This window comes from Ruditapes philippinarum, unplaced genomic scaffold, assembly GCF_026571515.1.
Source record: "Ruditapes philippinarum isolate M1 unplaced genomic scaffold, ASM2657151v2 ctg1819_1_1_1_1, whole genome shotgun sequence".
Classification (NCBI taxonomy): domain Eukaryota; kingdom Metazoa; phylum Mollusca; class Bivalvia; order Venerida; family Veneridae; genus Ruditapes; species Ruditapes philippinarum.
Genome location: NW_026866564.1, coordinates 106036 through 126416, shown reverse-complemented (window position 1 = coordinate 126416; position 20381 = coordinate 106036). Strand labels below are relative to the sequence as shown.

At 31.2% G+C, this 20381-nt stretch overlaps 1 protein-coding gene across 1 annotated transcript in view; it reads right to left on the bottom strand.

Annotated features, from left to right (window-relative positions):
- LOC132732922 (glutathione hydrolase 1 proenzyme-like) overlaps positions 1-19800 on the bottom strand; it is a 48127-nt gene extending 28327 nt beyond the window's left edge. Inside the window, exon 1 of the mRNA XM_060719447.1 lies at positions 19657-19800. The gene's annotated coding sequence lies outside the window, so the exon portion shown is untranslated. The remainder of the gene's footprint in view (positions 1-19656) is intronic.
- Positions 19801-20381: the final 581 nt, after the last annotated feature.

The window sequence follows — 20381 nt, the reverse complement described above, 5'->3', positions numbered from 1 at the left end:
AGACTTGAACCCTGGTAAACATGGCAGCTTAATAAAAATAAACAAGGTCTATAATGGTATGTCAAACAGTTGAAAACAACAAATCTATTTACTCACCGTATCTGACACTTTTATTTATGAATGTAACATGAAAAGTATTAAAAGTATAGCGTGAAGTTTTTCATTGTTTTAATATTAAACAATTTGAATCAACATGAATATTTCATTGTAATTTATAAATGAAAAGATCATAGTGTGTACATATCCATTTAAGAGAAAAACGGAATCCCAAAAGATCGCCCAAGACGACGACAAAATTGAAAATATTGCAGGCTTGCACGCCCTATAGCACCGGCTTAAGCAGAATTCATTTAAATCATTGAAACATTTAATCATGGAAACGGTGAAATTTTGAATTTGGAAACATCTGCACATGATTTCAAACGGTTTGTCTTTTACAGTTTTATTAAGAAGAATCATTAAGGAATATTCTACATAAATGAAAGACATTCTAACGAATCATGTTTTGATGACTCGTACAAATATGACGACGGAATAAATTAGAGATTTTTTATCGCTGGTAAATGTTCTCGTGGAAATTAGTTTCATGTTACGGCATAGCGTTTCGTCTTATTGGGAATTAAAATACTCAGCTCTTGCTATCACTTGATTGCAGAATAATCGCATCACAGTGATTCGGCATAAAATATATGGATGGTAATAAATGGAAAAAAAAACATTTTGTTCATCGAGCTGGAAATATCTTTTAGATTTTCTTCTGTAAGAATGATCAATAAATGGAAGAGAAATACTTTTGTTTTCGAAGCGTTTTAACGGACCTAAACTTGAAAATAATACTTGTCGTATCAAAAATACACAACAAAAAACATGAGACGAGCGAAAAAGAATATGATTATCGCGTTTATTTACCTCGAGAGAACCCGATGCTTTCCCTGTTGCCATATTGCATCGGGTTCTCTCGAGGCCTGGAACCGGTGGTGGTATGAACCTCGGGGCGGACAAATATTTCTCCGTTATAAATGAGATCAGACACTGGGTCTTATAGTTTTCTTTGATAACATGTAATATAATATCACAACTCTTTTCCGAAAGTCGCACAGTATATTTATTATAACGAATGCATGCTGTAAAGTTTAGATAAATACGAATAACTGAAGTTCTACATCTTCAAAATTCCACGACATGGAAACCTCCGGGAATTTCACTTGTGAGAGCATATCTTTTAACCCGGGATTGATTTAGAAATTTGATAATGTACAACTCACAAAATTCTAGATAATTAACAAACTGTTCTCGGAAAAAAATGTGATAACTTCAAATCTTGTGTTTTTATCTTTCCATTACTAATAGAAGCTCGTATTTCGTTAGAGATGTGATGGAATGGGATCTTAATGTTACAATGTTACACTTCAAAGGATAAATGTACATCTGATTAATGTCAATTATTGAGCAGATGTTACTTATTGTGAACTAGTTCATGTTCTATTTTCTAAAAATAAAAATCTACGACAGCATGTATAAATTTATTTAAAAGTATTTTGAAAGTCAATTACTATAGGTGGCATTGTTGAGTGTTTGCGTTCGCGTGCGTTTTGTGTGTGCGCGTGTGTTCGTGTTTTGTTACGTTTCGTCTCTCCTTTCATTGGTAGAAATGTTGTTGTTGTTATTTTTTTTGTTGTTTCATTTATTTATTTTTATTATCATAATTTTTTGGAAAGGGTGTGGAGTTAGATACAGAAACGGTATAAACATGTCATAAATTTAGATATGAACAGAATCATGTAGAAGATTTAATATTTACACATAGTCTATCACGACATAACAAATTATGCATCAAACCATATTTTAGATTCAGAGCCGTCATTACTTTACAAATTTACAATTGCTGAAATATATTTGAACCATATTCATACATTTTGTATTTGTCAAAAGTTCTTGAAAGCATTTCAAAAATAAGATTAGTTTTGCTGTCAATTTAAAATATGAGTATGTATTTTCTGATTTTATTGGTAACTAACTTTATGACAAAACGTTAACTAGCATAAACAGCATTGATGGATACCATTTTGGACGTTTTTGAGGGATTTCGTTTTTCTCTTCTCTACTTTATACATACTCGTATAAAGTTGTTTTGAGATGCACATTAGTTAGACTTATAATAAGTGTTTATGTTTCTATCTCATACGAAAAGAATTCAAGACAAAGCTTAATTTTATCTTTTTAACAGGTTGTTAAAACGGATAAAATTCATATAATTCACTTCGAGTACAAACCTATCATAAGACTTTTACATGTAAAATCAGCATTGCTGATTTATATAACACTTCATTAAATGAAAATTATTGTTATATTACGAGCCAAACTGCTATGCTTCTGCACACATTTTCAAGTGGCGCACGTGTTTTGTTCTTATGATTCAATTTTCACTTTTAATTTTGTTTTTTCATTCTAGGTTGGGGTTAAAAACCCATTTAAGTTAGAACATCAAAATTATTGTTTATTGTAATTAAATTTTTAATGGTTGTTTAAAGGGAAATTGTTTAAAAAAGTGAACCTAAAAAACATTTAATAAAAGTTATGTTATATTTCATAACGGTACCGCTGTTCACCTATATGGCAAATTATTATTTTTTGACACTGTAACAATATACAACAAAAAAAATGAAATAAAATGATGGAATTTCTGAAGCATCTTACTAAGTCGTTTCTTTATTCGTCAGAATTTTACAAATGATATAGATCATACGTTTCTTGTAAGCTCTGATTATAATCGAAATGTGTTTCAAACCAAATTGTTATCTTTATCGAGTGACTGCACGGGGGAGGAAGTGTTACACGAAGGATGGAGTTCTTATGATAACTTGTTTGGAGTTCTTATGATAACTGTCACGGAGTTCCTGGAAAACGTTACGGGTTTCTGTGGAAAACTTTTCTATATACTTGGAGAACTCGCGTAAAAAACGGTTATTTTTCACTTTAAATGGGGAGTTTGAGGTGATAAATTAAACTTTGATAATTAAGCTTGCCCTACATATTGTATTTTGTTTCAGAAAAAATCTTTTAGTCCATATTTGTCGCCTTTTTAAAAAAAATCTGGTAGTTTTGAGAAAAAATACCAAATTACTGGCTAATTCGTACATATTGACCTTTCCATTTGTGATCTTCTTCGTTGCTATACTTAATTACCTAATTATTATAGAGAGTTGCAAATATAAAGCCCAGGCTAATAAATTTATACCCGATTTTTCAAATGTTACGGAGTTCTTGTGATAACTCAAAATATGTCCTGGAGTTCTTATGATAACTTTTGTTACTGCCAGCGTGTTTTTGTGCTTAATCACGGCACGTTTAAGCGTATTTTATTAGTCAATTAGTGTTTAAATCATTATGAAGCATAGTACGCTTATCATTTGCACAACAATTTGGTTATATAACGTTGGTTTTGGTTCAAGAGACATTTTTCTTACCTCCGTTTCTTGTGTTTTTTGTGTTTGTTTTGGTCTTTTTGTGTGCGTATTTTTTTATTTTATTGGAATGACTGTAAACATACTTGATGAAGAGCATTTATTTACAGGATAAAAATACGCTTTGAATTTAATACTCAAGCATGATTTCGTCATATATACATTATTCCTGGCAGTTTTAGAGAACATTAAGTAACTATGCTATCGGTATGCATGTAAATGATTTTCAGCAAAAAAGGAGGTAGTATGCACTACCTTTATCTTAATTTAATGAGGTGGGTGTTGTCTTTTTGTATTCAACGGGTATTTCAATCTCTAAAAGGTATCAGTTTTTGTCATAGAAACGTATAAAGTTCTATGACAATTATATGACGATAGAAAGTAAGTCTTCAATAAGATATGTGAGTCACCATAAGGTTCATGCCGTTTATGTACCTTGTTCCTTTCTCTATTAAATCCAATGTAGCATCACGTGACCTACAGCAATTTCCATATTCGGAAAATTACTGCATACATTTTTTCTTATCAAAGTTGGAGTCCTAGTTGCGGAAATTTTGCAACAACTTTTGCTGAAAATGATTACAAAATATTTTTTTGGGGTTTTTTTCTAGTGAATAAAACTGTAATTTCACTTGTTTGAAACTGTCGAAATTACCACTTTGATGAATTTTCCCGTTTTTGAAATTTTTAAACCCCTTACCTTTGTTTAGTGACAATACCAGCGTGCCACCAATACTGCAGGTACCAACTTAATGACGTGACGTCGTAAATGACGTCACGTTGTATTATTAGTTGGCGCGCTTTTCATTCACTATTAGGTTTTAATGTCTTTTTAAAACGTTTCTTTGCATGTAATAAAAAGAAAAATTTGTTTAGTTTAGTGTAAGATTGAAATATATTTCACCGAGTGAGCACCAAAAGGTATATTTCACGAGTGGCGCTCGAACCGTAGGGCACGTGCAAATCTGTCGAAGAGATCGGTAGTAATCGGTTGATTTTTTTTTTATATGAATAAAAAAATCATACATTTCGGGTGCATGGGTGTGAAGGGTATCCCGGTTGTATACGAAACATGGTATATAATGATACAATTTACTTAGACGCTTCTTGAGGGAAGCCCAACTAGTTATTGTCTGCTTTAGAAAGGCGGTTGCTTAAAAAACATGTAACTGAGAAAAAAAATGTAAGTTTTAAACAATTTTTCTTGAACGGTTTTAAAGCATCTTACTGCTGAATACAGGTGACCGCTGATTCAGGTTTTCCTGAAGATTTTTGTTTGTCTGTTTGTTTCATTTTACGCCTTTCCAACAGTATTTCAGTCATATGGGCGGGTAGTTTCCAAACCATCGTTCCTGGAGAGTTACACCAGTACTAGACTACCTTCCTCCGTGCTAAAACTACCCAAAGGCATCTCCCGGGGATCGAACCCACGCCTAGAGAGATAACTGGATTAGAAGTCATCGACTCAAACTCTCGACCACGTAGGCGGTCGTTCCTGAAGATAGCTTAGCACCTGTTTATCCTATGTAGACTGTACAACCAAAGCAGAGTTATGTCTTCTCCAGATATATTGAATGATCGTGTTTTAATTTTGCCACATGGCCTCAATGTTGCATTTGCGGAAACTTATGACATAAAACTTTTGTTGACGAACAGTATACACAGAAACATTTAGTGAATTCGTTGGGTTTTATAATGTCAATATGATTTCACACAAATTTAATTAGGAACTAAAACACGATCAAAACCAACGTTATAAAACCAAATTTTTGTGCAAATGATAAGTGTACTATGCTTCATAATGATTTACACACTTATTGACTAATAAAATACGCTTAAACGTGCCGTAATTAAGCACAAAAACACACTGGCAGTAACAAAAGTTATCATAAGAACTCGAGGACATATTTTGAGTTATCGCAAGAACTCCGTAACATTTGAAAAATCGGGTATACATTTATTAGCCTGGGCTTAATGTTTGCAACTCTCCACTATAATTAGGTGATTATGTATAGCAACGAAGAAGATCACAAATGAAAAGGTCAATATGTACGAATTAGCAAGTAATTTGGATTTTTTCTCAAAACTACCAGATTTTTTTCTAAAAACGGCGACGAAATATGGACTAAAAGATTTTTTCTGAAACATAATACAATATGTTGGGCAAGCTTAATTATCAAAGTTTAATTTAGCACCTCAAACTCCCCATTTAAAGTTAAAAATAACCGTTTTTTACGCGAGTTCTCCAAGTATATAGAAAAGTTTTCCACAGAAATCCGTAACGTTTTCCAGGAACTCCGTGACAGTTATCATAAGAACTCCAAACAAGTTATCATAAGAACTCCATCCTTCGTGTAACACTTCCTCCCCCGTGGACTGCATTTATCAGGAAAACAGAATAGGTTTTCTGTTCGTGTTGATACAACACGAGTATTGAATGGAAATCATGACAACTTAATGCCTGAAACATGTTTAACTTTTTAGTATGCTGATAACATTGTCAGAGTGAAAGCATTACTTTTATTCATGACTATCAGTTAGAAATAACTTGTAAACTTCATACAAAAGCTATATTTTCTTTAACGATTTTGTTGATTGGGTTTTACGTCGGATCAACACAGCAAATGTGACATGGCGACTTTTCCCGTTTTACTGGTGAATGAAGAAATAAGTCCCCCACCTCCGTGCGTGCATTGTTTCGGTCACGAGCGGGTACCTGGGTTGAACCACAGACGTTCCATAGGCTACTTCTAAATTAATAGAATCTTGTCTGGCTTATATATCCATTGAGGCCATGAATCCAAAGCTCACTTTAAACTTTATATACTGGGCAAACATACAATAAAAAGCAAGTATTAGCAAAATAAATAACAGTTATTGACGACTTTTATGTAATCTCGATGTGTACGTGATGAAAGTCATTAAAATGCAAGCAGAAATCACCGGTGTCTCAATAATTGCATGATATAATTGAGTAAAGTAATACCAGACAATGAAACATTCGTGCAACTTGGAAATACGGTATCCATTGTAGTGATTAGAATTTGTTTTCAATGAAATACTGTATAGTCCCCCTGCTTAGTGTATACCAACACTATATCATTTGATTGCCAATTTCATATACTACTTTATAACAACCCTTTGTCAAAATAATAATGCATTTTTGTAGATACAGCTAAGTCAACGGATCAAAAGAAGAACATATGAATTCCTGCCGATGAAAGAAATTGATAAGTAAAAGCTGTAAAATTATCGTTCAATTGTTGCTTCTGCTGCTGCTGGTGATGTTGTTGTTGTAGTTGCTGTTTATGTTGGTGGTCTAGAGGGCGATGAACGATGGTAATGATGAGGGTGGTGGGGATGATGATGATTAGGGTGGTAGTGATGATAATGATGATGATAATGATGCTGATAGTGTTTTTATTTTTTTAATTGGTGGTTGTGAGGGTGATGATAAAACTGAAAATGTTAATGATTAGGGTGTTGATAATGATAATGATGATAATTATGGCGTTGACGATAATTATGGTGATGATGATGATGATGATGATGATGATGATGATGATGATGATTATGATGATGATGTAGACAAGCTTAACATTTCAACTTATTTTATACTTAATCTAAGTATTAATATACCTAACAAAATATTTTTTTAATTTCGAAGAGTTCCTGTCATTTAATTTACTGAAGTGGTGATATCATATTTTACAAGATGTAAAAGTTTTACGTTTAAGAATTAATATCTTTCATATGTAAGAGATGCATGGCTATTGAATGTTACTTGATATCTCGAATTTAATTAACTTCATCATCTGTTTGAGAATCCAGAATTCATGAAATTCAACGTTTAACCCAGAAATGATGAATTCCGCGCAAATGTCAGATGACGAGAATTCCCGAAATCTGTTACAACTCTATCATCAATTACATACAACTCGTGGATTATATCGTAAACTTATATTTTATTTTTTCATTTCTTATCTAAACAATTTTTGTGTGTGTTTATAAAATATGAATTCAAAGACGTACACGTACTTAGACCTCTATTCATGTCACAAGGTTTCACCTAACAGAAAGGTTTACACTTGTTTTACTCAACTTTATTAAAAAATATATATTAACCTTAATTTATCTTCATTTAATATTAATAATACTTGAACTGATAAGTAAATACAGTGGTATTATTTACATTTATCCCGATGTTAAAAATTTCTTGTATGTATTTTGAAGAATTTGTATATAATGTCTGTTATCATTTAAAAAAACAATATTTGTCTAATTCAAAATACTTCGCATATTCCTGCTCAATTTTACTGGATCATGCTAACTTTTGGTGGAAAATTGAAATATCAAATGTCCGATTATATAAGAAAGTGCTAAAAGTAGTAACAAAGCATGGATATATAGTATACAAATTTAACACAATTGCAAAAATCAAATGAAAAAACTCACGATGTAATAATGATCGTAATAATCCAGTTGTTTTTTCTTCAAGTTAGTTTTGACAATAATTTATAGTCCAATAAGATGAGTATATTAAATTAAGAATGAAGCGATTTTGATGCCCTGCTACTCTAGCACGCTACAGAGCGAATGCTCATGTGTCGATAATATTTGAGTATATTATAGTTAACTGTACGAGAATGTGTATATTCGCTCTATCAGTAATAGAGAGGCAATAACGTGATTAGCACGGATAAATTGTCTTTGTAGCAGGAAGCAATTCATTACTAGTCTGCCTGGAAGCGTACAGTTTTAAGTCGGCACATCATGAAACTTATATTAGAACGCTGTTAATCTTATCATTTTAATAACGCATCATTTTTTTTCGCATAAATGATACACTGTTTCTTGTTTCTGAAATTGGATCATCGTGGCTGTCCTTTAGCAATTTCATGAAATGAAGAGCTACACAGAAATATGAAAACTGCAAGAAAGAATTCAAACTTCATTTACACCTTTAAGAACCGTTATATTTTAAGTTATGAAATAGTGTTCTATGACAACTATATAATTAGAGACGATTAAACAATTTATCTAAATATTATTCTCAATTAACAAAGAATACATAAGTATTCAAACTGATTGTGCAGACTGTTCGTAAACTAAATATAAAAATTTAATGAAACGACACATTATAGTTACAATCAATGCAATGTATAAATAAAAACGCAGATGTAATTTCACAATTAGTATCCATTGCTTTCAAGGCACGTAAACCAGAACAAAATGCACGTATATTAATATTACCAATTTACTTTTATAAGACTCTAGAAAAAAATTAATTATGTTCAATAAGCAGATCTAATTTATGAGCAATGCTTGTTGTTGTATTTTCTTGCACGTCATTCCCGCGCGACGTTTATGAATGAATTGCGTCCTAAGAATGACGTCATTTGCCGTGCAAATTCATATGCTACTATAAGAAAAATGTGCTAAATGAAAATATTAGTTTTTGTAATTTATTTCTAATTAAGAAATAATATATCCTAAGCAATGATTTTATCGCTAAATTTGGATTCGAGGAATTATATCACAAGGGCGTAGCCTGTCGTCACAGACGGGAATATATAGCTGTCGGGTAACTGTTTAGCGTAAACTCGACAGAGCCTCATTACCGCCGTAAACAATTACCCCCCCCCCCCCCCGAGCAAGATATTCCGGTCCGTACCGACAGCCTGCCTGAGATGCTTATGATATCGATCGGCTTTGACATTAATGCTATCAAAAATGATAATGAAAATGACGAATCCTGCATTCAAGGTAATGATTGAACGACTGCATGTTTTAAAATATATTCTTTATGAGTGCGATTAAAAAGGTGATTGAGCACCACACTAAATATCGTATCCCGGTATATACCGGACAACGCGCCTGAATGATTGAATGCTAAAACCACGCCTTTTCACTCAACGAAATAAACTCTTAAACGTCTCGTTTATCTCTTCACACGGATTTATATACGATAAAGAATAAGAAATGTAAGAATCGGTGAAAAAATCGATTTTTTTACTACTTTGTGATCATGATTTCTGCAAGCATCTATAGGTTCTGCTCCAACCTTGTCGTGAGTTAAATCCATTTTATTTTTATTCACGAGATTTTTACGCAGTCGTTTTATAAATACCGTGACTAAAATGTCAAAATTAACCGTTACTACGAGTCAATAAAGATTAGTTGAACAACCGGTAAAGAAAAACAGTTGCCGTGATACCACGGGTCAAATATATACAAGGGTTAATTGTGATTCATCTGCGATATATCAGAAGTATTCCCGTAAACAGACATGATCCTTGGTAAACATCGCAGCTGAATTAGAATAAACAAGATCTATGGTGGTATGTCAACCGGTTGAAGGCATAAAGCTGTTAGAATTTTTTTTGCTTACCATACCTGGCACCTTTCTTAATAAAAATGTATATGGCCAGTGTGCCCTATATTTAGACTTCTATAATGAATAACAACTGCAGGAAATAATTTAAAACCATCAACTTCGTTACCTTCCATGGTAAAACTTTTAATTCTTGTTAAAACCTTCAAATTGCTGACTGATTTACTAGAAATGTCCTTGATTTCTAATATAAACGTTAAATTCATTTAGTTCTTCATTAAAAAAATAAATTCTACATTTGCCCTGTAAAGTTAAATGTAAAACAATGTAAATAATTCAAGAGTTTCACCGTTAAAAACAGAAAGAGACGCCGCCTTGTACATGTACCACTTGATATCTTACTTCCTGTAGAGTAACATATCACATTATTCTAGACATGTTTTCTAAGATTAGCGCTAAATTTCGCTGAAATCATGTTATACATATTTTTGTTTCAAGGAATAAAAAAGATAAGCGCTAAATTTCGCTGAAACCCTGATAAACGAGTGTTATATATACATGTATTTGTTCAAGTAATAAAAGTACATTTTTTCACAACGAAAGTGCATTTTTATTAACTAGCACACATTGAATACTTTTTTGAAACTATCTTATACTATTATTTGCAACACTATGTAACATCATAAATATAATGTAGTATTTAGTTTTTTTCTTTAATGATTACACTCTTAAACAATATGTACTTTCATTGGTTAAATCAATAAACGTACGAGGAAAACAACCAGATTGGTTTTCTTAACTGTTTTAACTGTTTTCTATGTTTGCATCGACTCTTAAACTATATATGTATTCTCTCAGTAGTACAAAGTTATTTATACATCATTTATTGTTATTGTAATTGACTATTTTAATGGTTGATGAGGGATGTTTAAGTAGGTGAACATAAGAAACTTTAAACTTAACATTATGTTATATTTGATAATGGTATCGCTGTTAATTTTTTATTTTATATGTAACATTTGTGTATACAGTCAGTGTTATAAACCTGATAATGATTATTCAGAAAATGAAATATCTCAGTGTACTAGAATGTACATGATACAGGGGTTTGCTGTCATGCAAGCAGATGCATTGTACTCATTTATTACCAACAAATAGAAGAAGCAAATTCAACTATCGTAAATATCCAATAAATGATGTATAATTGTATGTTGTTTCCTATGATAATGTTATTTTTAATGTTTTATAAATTTTAGTGTTTGAGAATGTACATGACACAGGGGTTTTACTGGACTACAAACAGACGGATAGTATGTCTTTATGTCTTTTGCCAGCACTATTAAGTGTTGAGAATTGAGTACCGCTCAAGCCGGTGCTAGGGGCGTGAGGGATGTTGCACGTATTCATTATCCTTCATGTACAGACTCAATCAAACCGAGTCTGCAATTCTCTGGTAATTTTGTTGTGATTAATGCTTCCGAGGGATCACTTTGTTTCCAGATTTTTATACTTCACAACAGCAGGTGTCAAGTGCTGTGTGGCAGCTGTAAAAAGTTGCCCCGTACTTCACTTCAGTGTTGTTATATTTTTCTGGTTCTTCGGTATCATGATGCCAGCACTATTAAGTGTTGAGAATTTAGTACCGCTCAAGTCGGTGCTAGGGGGCGTGAGGGATGTTGCACGTACTCATTATCCTTCATGTACAGACTCAATCAAACCGAGTCTGCAATTCTCTGGTAATTTTGTTGTGATTAATGCTTCCGAGGGATCACTTTGTTACCAGATTTTTTATACCAAAGAAATAAAAGAAGTGAAGTAAACTATTTTGCATATCCTATAAATTATGTATATTTGTACTATATTATTTCCTATGATAATGTGGTTTTTAATGTTTTAGATATTTTAGAGAATGTACATGATACAGGGGTTTTGCTGTGACACAAAAAGTCGCATTGTTCTTCTTTATTACCAAACAAAAAATAGAAGATGTGAAGTTAAAAATAGCCTGCATCGAGAGGTCTTTTGTTTTAAATCAAACGTTATTCCGATCTATTTTCTCGCTATGGATGTCGTTTTTGAGTGAGAACTTTAACGTTTTAATAGTCCTTTAAAATCCAAAACAACCCCTTAAATCAGCACTGCAGTACTTTGATAATATGATTTTCAGTATTATAAGGCAAATTTACAGTTGTTATACGATTGATAGATAAAGTGTATAATTCAAAAATTAATCAATGATTGATGAGCATTAAAGTTCTCGTATATGTCTACGGTCTTTAGGTCTGAAGTGCGTTTGATTACAATTTGTTAGGACTAAATTTGTCTGCAAATTGTAGAAATTATTAGATGAGTGCAGCTATGCATGTATTACGTAAATGCATCTGATATTATTTCTAGAAGCAAAAACAGTTAGATAAGTAATAATTGAACAGGAAAATATGCATTTACAAATGCTTACATGTTCATTTATGTCTCAGAAATTCATGTTTTTATATTCTTTAGAAATGTCAAATATATGTTGACTTAAAGGAATATTTTGATTATGGATTTAGAATATGTAAGAAGTTTAACAGCTGGAGAAAGTAGCACTACGCACAGTAATGTGTCTTAAGGGAAGCAAAATGTAAAACAAAGTAGTATTTTGACTTTCAGACAAACAACGAATTCACTATAATGTTATGAAATACCAACAAAACAAAAAGAGCAAAGATACTCATCTGTATGGCAAAAAGAGTAGTTTTTGGAAACTGTAACAAGATATCAAAAATGAAAAAAAAAATGTGAAAATAAAAATGATGGAATTTCTGAGACATAGGCTTAATGGGGCTTTAATCTTACAAAATATTCTATTTTTTTCGTAAGAATTTTAGGTCATGCGTTTCTTGTAAACTCTGATGGTTATTGAAATATGTTTCAAAATGTTATCTTTACCGAGTGACTGCATTTATCAGGAAAACAGAATACGCTTACTGTTCCTGTTGATACAACACGAGTATTGAATGGAAATCATGACAACATAATGACTGAAACATGTTTTACTATTTAGTATGCTGATAAGAATCTTAATGTTTAAACAATGTTAGAGTGAAAGCATTACTTTTATTTATGACTATCAGTTAGAAATAACTTGTAAATTTCTTACAAAAGCTATATTTTCTAAAACGATTTTTCTGATTGGGTTTTACGTCGGATCAACACAGCAAATGTCGCATGGCGACTTTTCCGTTTAACTGGTGAATGAAGAACTTAAGTCCGCCACCATGCATTGTTTCAGACACGAGCGGGTATCTGGGTTGAACCAAAGACGTTCCGTAGGCTAGTTCTAAAATAATAGAATTTTGTCTGAAAGAAAGCTTTCTTGCCTGGTTTATATATCCCTTGAGGCCATGAATCCAAAGCTTACTTAAAACTTTATATACAGGGCAAACAAACAATAAAAGACCGTATTGACCGCGCTTTGTGTTCAGAATAAATAACCGTTATTGACGAATTTTATATAATCTTGATTTCTACGTGATGATAGCAGAAATCACAAGTGTCTCAATAATTGCATGATATCTTTGAGGAAAGTAATGCCAGACAATGAAACGTTCGTGCAACTTGGATATACGGTATTCATTATAGTGATAATAATCTTTTTTTAGTGAAATACCATATAGTATCCCTGCTGAGTGTAACATCAAGATTGCCAATCTCAAATAATACTCTATAACAACCCTTCGTCAAAAAATAATGAATGTTTGTACATACAACTCAGTCAAAGTATCAAATTATCGTTTGATTTTATTAACCTGTCAATTCCATACTCATTATACGGTCAATGCACAGAATATATTAATATTCGATAAATGTTCGGTAAATTACGTGAGATGTGCGCAGTAAGATGTGATAAAATTCATCTAGTTGCTATGAATTTGTTACACTGACCGTTATAGCGCAATAGGGTAAACCACGGGTATATAATATCAAAATGTGCTACATGTTGTAAGATCGAGACAGTGTATGTCCAGGGTTTTTTCTTATACATAACTATTTTCAATTTTTTTGAAGTTATGGTTTTCCTGTTTTTAATATGTTTTGCACAATTTTGTAAATAAATAAATGTACTATATTTTTGTATAATATTGTTAAAGAATTGATACTGGAAATTCTTTGGGATTACAATCAATAAATGTATTTTCAGTGCCGTAAAATACAAAACAAAATGTGACAATTCAGTGTTTCTTCGTTGTTTCATATCCGTATAGACAACTTTGCAAGCGCTTGACGATTTTCTATAAAATATATCTAAAAATAAAGACAGAATAAGTCTAAAAAGGATGTCAAAAGAAGGGATCGAACCTCGGACCTCTCATACATTAGGTAATCACTTAACCGACTGTGCTATTGCGGAAGTTACGAGTACTAACATTAAGCTAGTGGGAGTTTTCCAAACGTTAGTGATATACTCCATATTAGTTCACGTAAAATAAACGGACAAAACCGAATTGGGATAGAATATTTAAATGAGTGCTATAATGTATTCATTATTGATAGGTCAATAAAATCAGACTATAAAGAAGAACGTATTCGTAATGAAAGTATAAAACTCGTGATATCGTTATGTTGTTGCTTCTGCTACTGACTCGTTGTTGTTGTTTGATGATAATGATGATGTTATTGTTGTTTTAGTTGTTGTTTCTTTGGTTGTCGTGAGGGTGATGAAAGTACTGGAGATGGTGATGATGAGGGCTGTGATGATGATGATGATGATTTTGTTATAATATTGTTTTTTGTTTTAATTGGTGCTTGTGAGGGTGTTGATAGTATTAAAAAGGTGGTGATAAGTGATGATAATGATGATGATAATTATGGCGGTGAAGATAAGGGTTTTGATGATGATAATTGTGATGATGATTATGATCATTATGATGATGATGTAGACAAGTTTAACATTTCAACATATTTTATACTTAATCTTATTAATATAATTATGCAAATATTTCTTTAATTTTTTAGAATATTAATTATTTTTTTTGTTGTGACGATATCATATTTTTTCAAGATGTGAAAGTTTTACGTTTAAGAATTAATTTCTTTCTTATGTAAGAGATGCATGGCTATTGAATGTTACTTGATATCTCAAATTAAATCAACTTCATCATTTGTTTGAGAATCTAGAATTCATGGAATTCAACGTTTAACACAGAAATGATAAATTCCGCGCAAATGTCAGTCGACGAGAATTCTCGAAATATGATACTACTCTATACCAATTACATACAACTCATGGATTATATCGTACACGTATATTTTATTTTTTCATTTCTTATCTAAACAATTTCTTGTGTGTGTTTATGAAAATATATTTTCAAAGACGTACACGTACAGACATATATTCATGTCACAAGGTTTCACACATGATGTATATCCAGTATATATTCCGTAAATAATGTAGTATGTATGTAATATATACCGTGGGCAACCGATGATTGGTTTGACGTAACAGAAAGTTTACCTTGACTTTACTCAACTTTATCAAAAATATATATATTAACCTAATTTTGTTCTTCATTATTTACATATTTATAATACTGATAAATAAAAATAATGGTATTATTTATCTTAATTAAAAATATCTTTTAGGCATTTTTGAGCAATTTGAATACTGTCTTGTATCCTTCTAAAAACAGTTGTCTAATTTAAAATACTTCGCATTCCTGCTCAATTTTACTCGTTCGTGGAAAATTGAAATATGAAAATTCCGATTATATAAATAAGTGCTATTTAAGTAGTAACAAAGCATGTATATATGGTATATAAATTTAACACAATTGCAAAAATCAAATGAAAAAAACAACTCACGCTGTAATAATGATCGTAATAATCCAGTTTTTTTTCTTCAAGTTAGTTTTGATAAGAATTTACAATCCAATAAGATGAGTATATTAAATTAAGAATGGAGCGATTTTGATGCCCTGTTACTCTATGACGCTACGGAGCGAATGCTTGTGTGTCGATAATACTTGAGTATATTATAGTTAACTGTACGAGAATGTGTATATTCGATCTATCAGTAATTGAGAGGCATCACCGTTTGTTGAATAACGTGATTAGCACGGATAAATTGTCTTTGTAGCAGGTAACGCAAATAATGTGCAATTCATTACTAGTCCGCCTGGATGCATCTGGAATACAGTTTAAAGTCGGCATATCATTAAACTTTCATTAGAACGCTCTTACTCTTATCATACAGTATTAATAACGCATCATTTGTTTCGCATAAATGATACAATGTATCTTGTTTCTGAAATTGGATCATCGTCGCTATCTTGTAGCATTTCATGAAATGAAGAGTTACACAGAAATATGGAAACAGCAAGAAACAATTCAAACTTATTTACACCATTACGATCCGTTCAAAATGTTCATGTAATGAAAAAGCGTTTTATGACAACTAAATAATTAGAGAAGATTAAACAAAATTTATACGAATATTGTTCTAAACCAACAAAAAGTACAATAATATTCATATTGAATGTACAAAAATTCGTAAACTTCATCAACAGCCGGTTAATATAAATTTAATGAAACGACAAATAGTATTGTACAATCAATGCAATATATGAAGAAAATCACGCGATTTTATTTCACAATTATGATCCATTGCTTTTCAAGCACGCAAACCAGAATAATGCACGTATATGAACATTTTATTTACAAATTTTACTTTTATATGACTCTAGAGTAATAAAATTATATTCAACAAGCAGATCTAATTTATTAGCAATGCTGTAAATTGTATTTTATTGCACGTCATTCCCGCGCGCCGTTTATGTTAGAATGACTCATTTTGCTGTTAAGACAGAAGTTGTAAATTCAAACGCTTCTATTAGAAAAAAGTACTAAATGAAATAGGTGTTTTCGTAATCTCCTTCTTAATATGATTTATATGTCATATGTAAGAAAAAGAATTAATCACAGCCTGTATATCTAGCTGTCGGGTAACTGTTTAGCGTACATTGATGCCGCCGTAACAATTACTATCGAGCAAGATATTCCTGTCTGTATGTCTAAGATCTGATGGTATCGATCGGCTTTGATATTAATGCTATCACAAATGTTAATGAAAATGAAGAATCCTGTATTCATGATATGTCATTGCGTAATGCAGGAACGACTGCATGTTTTAAAATATGTTCTTTATGAATGAGACTAAAAAGGTGTTGGAGCACCACACTAAGTATATACCGGACAACGCGCCTAAATGATTTAATGCTAAAATCTCGTCTTTCCACTCAACGAAATAAACATTTAAACGTCTTGTTCACCTCTTCACACCGATTTATATACGATAAAGAATGAAAAATGAAAGAATCGGTGAAAAAAGCAATATTGTTTATTACTTTGTGATTATGATTTCTGCAAGCGTCTAAAGGTACTGTTTCAACATCATAGCGAATTAAATCCATTCTTTTTTATGATTCATGAGGTTGTTATGCAACCGTACAATTTAAATTTTATTGTTTTATAAGTAGCGTGACTAAAATCGTCAAAACTAATCGTTATTACGGGTCAATGAAGATTAGTCTCTAGGTTTTTCTGAACAACTCTTCAACAGTCAAACGCTAAAGAAAAACAGTTGCCATGATACCTAGGGTCAGATATATTGAACATCAAGGTCGTATTTTGATTCATCTGCGATATATCAGAAGTATTCACGTAAACAGACTTGATCCTTGGTAAACATGGTAGCTTAATTAGAATAAACAAGTTCTATGGTGGTATGTCAAACGGTTGAAAGCATAAAGCTGTTAGAAATTAATTTTTTTGCTAACCATACCTGACATTTTTATTAATAAAAATGTATAATATTTGGCCAGTGTGCCCTATATTTAGCCTTTTGTAATGAATAACAACTGCAGGGAATAATTTAAAACCATCATTTTCGTTCCCTTCAATGGTGAAACTTTTAATTCTTGTTGAAACCTTCAAATTGCTGACTGATTTATTTCAAATTCCCTTAAAGTTTAGTTCTTTATAATAGATTCTCCTTACATTTGCCTTGTAAACTTAAATGTAAAACAAAGTAAATATTTCAATAGTTTCCCTGTAAAAACAGAAAGGGACGCAGCCTTGTTCAACTTGATATCTTACTTCACGCAGAGTAACATGTCAAATAAACGTTGAAATATAGTAAAATATTGTTTCTAGACATGCATTCTTAGATAAGCGCTAAATTTCGCTGAAATCATTTTATACATATTTTTGTTTCAAGGAATAAAAAAGATAAGCGCTAAATTTCGCTGAAACCCTGATAAACGAGTGTTATATATACATGTATTTGTTCAAGTAATAAAAGTACATTTTTTTACTCAACAAAAGTGCATTTTTATTAACTAGCACACATTGAATACTTTATACTATTATTTGTAACACTATGTAACATCATAAATATAATGTAGTATTTAGTTTTATTATTTAACAATTACACTCTTAAACAATATGTACTTTCGGAAATTTCATCTCTATAAATGAATCATTTAAATAAACTGTTCATTTTGAATTTTATGAAATTTGACAGTATTTGTCCATCGTTTAGGTTAACATCATCAGTCTTATTATTATTTCGTTTACATAATCATCTTATTCAAACATCTCTCTGTTGGACTTTTGATTTTTTATGTTACCCAGGAGCTGTAAAGTGGACATATGGTAAATATATTAAAATGTATACAAAATATAACTAAACAGCAACCAAACCAAACTTATTCTTGTTATATATTCTGCTAAAAAGAGTATTGCTGGCATCTATTAATATACTAGGATTGATATATTCCGTAATCTTCACTATACATCAGGGAAATGTAGGCCGTAACAGTGTCCGATCTTGTAAACCTTGCATTATCAATTATCTAGGAATTACGTACAGTTGGCTTGCTAAGATAGAGAACGATAAGGCCACTGTTAGAGTGCCAGTGTAACTCATTAAGGCCAATGACGTGGACAGATTTCTCCTAATATTCGATGGAAATGTTTCATCATGAATGCCGAATAATGAGATCCATTTCCAATGCAAAATGAATCTATAAAATGGACAAATGTTTCACGCATGAAGAAAGAATCTAAAGTAAGAAATGCCTTAAAAACCGATCTTTTTTTCTCTCTCTCTCAAAAGATGTTAACATTTGGTATCAGTAATATTTGTTACATTTTTTAGAAGTAATTACAACTAACTTGCTACAAAAGTGAATTAACTGTTGCATCTTTAGCTGTTGATAATTTCTATGCTTATAGTGAATTAGTATTTTTTATGGAAGTCAAAATACTACTTAGCTTACATTTCGCTAAATTTACAATACATTCCCACTTCTTTTAGTTGTTAAACATCTTAACATGCTTCTAATCCATTATTTAAACACTACGGAAAATATGTTTGACATTTCTTAAGAGTTATTTTTGAGGCATAATGTCCCTTTATATTTAAATAAAGGTCATGGAAATGTTTTCCTATGAAATAAGAAAACTTATAATTTATTTCAAGAAAAATGAAATTATCCTAAATGGTAATGAAATTTTTCCAATTAATATATCTTTGAATCGACCATTTTCAGGAAAAACAAATAAAATTTTACCAAACATTGAAACTCCTTGAAAATCACACTTATATCAAAATACCATTTAGTTTTTATATCAATAAATTTATTCATTTTTTTCTGTTATTATTTTCTTCATGCCCTTTTAAAATTTGCACTTGCAATAGCATTTGCTTTAAAGAGAATCAGAAAGTAAATTTTTTGGTAAATGCTCTTTAAATCTAATATTATTTCAATAACAAAATACAATGATAAAGTGAAATAAAGGAATAAAGCAACTTACTATGTTATGTGTGGTCAAGTCCAGCTGCTTTTCTTATATTGAAAATAATTTTTTATTATAAAAATTATTATTGTTGTTGAGAAAAATTTAATTCACTGTTTCATATCAAAATGTATCAAATTAAAGTTATAGATATATATCCTAGCACATGTTAACTCTCCTCTCTACTGAGTAAATATTGCTCTGTCGATCATGTTTTAGTAAAGTCTTGCTATACGTACGGGAATGTTTATCTTAACAGTTCTACCAGTTACAGCGAGGCATTACCACTTGTTGATTGATGTGATTAGCACAGATAACAGTTTTATAACAGTTAATAACATTGATTAACGAATAATGCAATTAAGTATCAGCAATTTTTGATTAAGAACAATTCCACTTTTATCAAAATAATTATTCATCCTTAGTTTTGCTTTAGTTATCTCACTTTGAAATTGCATCTCCGCTTCTGTTAACGCTTTTCGTTACTGTGAAAAAGAACACAATTTTCATGCCTATAACTCTAAATGAATTATTATGATATTTGAAAGGAATGGAAAAATTAAACAATTCACTGCATTAAAGTATTATCATAATCTTTAATCCTCTATGCATAAAATGACGCATTTCAATTATTTTATAATTGTATTTAAAAGTATGCCGTTAACGAATGCACTGTTACAGAGAATGAACATTAAACAAAGACTGCATTACATGGAACACTTCGCATTCATTTTCATCCCCAT